Here is a 2,459-nt window from a genome sequence, read left to right as displayed (position 1 = left end):
AGCGGAGGGACCTACAGTTTTACGCCGACTCCGAACGGCGATTGTATTTTTATGAGAAGCTGTTTTTCATGGCAGAAATACACTCGGAGGTTTGCCATTGCCTGCCGAGGGACGACCGCTGTTAAGAAAAAACCTTTTTTCTATATTTTTGCGATGTTGCTTTGACCAGGGTTTGAACCCAGGCATTGTGGAGTAGAAGCGCGCACTGCTTACCACTACACCACAGCGGCCGACTTGCACATTATTACACTAAAATTGAATGGGCTATAAAACTGGGTACTCAAAAAGATCTAACACTTCTGAGAAAAGAATTTGAAATTTTGATGAAAATTTGTTGAATTTTTTCAGTTTTCAACAAAGTTTTAAACTTGGGTTGATATGGGTTTTGTTTGAGAATGAACCGTTTTTTAATTGAAAATTCTTAAAAACAAAAACAAAAAAAATAGGGGCAAATAATATCACTTTGAAATGGGGGTACTATTGATACGATCGATACTGTATGTATGTTTTACAGAACATTGTTAAAAATCAATATTGGAACGTATGAATAATAAAAAGCAATTGCTTTTTCTTAAAATTTCAGACCTTTCACTCGATTTATGCAAACAAAATTGAAGTAAAAAGTATAACATTTTAAGAAAAAGCAATTGCTTAGTTTTTATTCATACGGCCCATTGAATATCGTTGGAAACTTCCGCCGGCCCACACAGGTCGGATTCACTAAATTAGCGGGACGAAATGGCATGGTCTTACTTCTCAATACATTAGATAACTGTTACTCATATTTTATTCTTTGATCTCTTTAACTAATAAAAAAAAATTAAGCTTATAAGTTGGATAGTCGGTGCCAGTCAGTTAGCTGTAGCAGGAAAACGTTTTTTTTTGCGATTTCGATTAGCTATGGAAAGTGTAACGGTGCGTCTATTGCAATTTTTTTTTATTTTTTTCATGAAGAGAAGTGATTATCGGTAATAGAAAAATTAGTTCTTAAATTCTTAACTTTAGTAAATATTTTTTTTTATAGCTCTGTAAGTTTAGCGTGAAAAGTTGAACTTGAAATTATTTTAAATGCATTCTCAAATAGAAAAAAACTAAATAGTTTCGCTGAGTTCAAATTTATAAAAACTAATTCTGTGAAGTGTTGGCTTTTTTGGGCGCTTTTACGACACCCATACAATTGTTTTAAATTTTAAGAATGGTTTCTCCAATATCGCGGCAACAACCCCAAGAACATCAGGGTAACAAGTTTCGAGCAAATTAAAAAATGTTTTTTAAAATTTGTCCGCCATATTGGATCCTCATTTTAAATTTTAAAAATTCACTGTCAGATTCATAATTAGCGAATCCAAAAACCTCCTAGTAACAAGTTTCGTGCGAATTCAATCATTTTTGAAAAATTTGTCCGCCATATTGGAGCAGCCATTTTGAATTTTAAAATGATTAGAAAAATACTAGACATTGGAAACCTATTAGAATTCAACGTTAGAATACATTTAGATAATCTAACCTCTTTCTCGATATTGAGAACCAAATCACCTTTTAGTAGTCAATTCTCGCCAGTTTTTCTAATCGTCTTCTAGCCGTTTACCTTAGCGAATCATTGAATTTAAAGTACCTATGTAGGTATGTCTTTTATCCGCTAGAGAATTATTTTGAACTCAGATACCAACAGAAAGTGACTGGCAATATTGAATATCGCTAGCTTAGAGTGAAAAGTTGCCAAGTCCATTTTTACAAATATTACAAGACGAAACATACTTCTAAATAGCCAATTCCTTCAATTATTTCGCAAAACTTTGAATATATTTTGCGTGTTTAAAGCAAAGCTAAACTCTGCACGAAACAGAAATATTCGATCTGTATTAAACGATTTCGTATTTTTTTGGCTTTATTACATATTTTGTGCATATTTTGGACATAGCTAATTTGCATGTCTTTGAATATGAACGAGAAAAAATAGAACAAGTGCCTTAATCCTTGTCGACACGATACATTTTTAATTTATCTGGCCTAATATATCAAAACGGACTTAGCAATTTTTCCCTCTAAACTACCAATACTCATAATAACAAACATTCTATGTACACTGTAAAAATATAAACGATAGATTAGGCTTTTCGATATTAAGATAACNAAACAGTGCTACTTCTTTAACTATTCTTTGGCCCATTAATATAGTTGAGTGCTTTTTATTTTTTCCCAGTATACACACACTTTGTTTTCTTAAAAAGGTATTTTATCTTATTTTATTTCATTTCATAACGAATATACTATAAAAAAGCAAATTTTGTTAAGGAGAAAATGTGAAAATTTATATTCTTCCCCCATATGGGGTTTCATTTCTTCCCGTTTTTCTTCTCATTCTACTGAGCTAAGGTAGTGTCAAATCGAGCTGTCACAACTGATACCACCTTGTATTATTGCATCATGTGCATGTACCAGTGTACTGTACAAGCCGA

The sequence above is a fragment of the Rhagoletis zephyria genome, unplaced genomic scaffold (assembly GCF_001687245.7).
Source record: "Rhagoletis zephyria isolate East Lansing unplaced genomic scaffold, Rhagoletis_zephyria_1.1 Rzeph_scaffold_05384, whole genome shotgun sequence".
In the NCBI taxonomy this organism is placed as follows: Eukaryota; Metazoa; Arthropoda; class Insecta; order Diptera; family Tephritidae; genus Rhagoletis; species Rhagoletis zephyria.
This window is presented reverse-complemented; position numbering follows the sequence as displayed.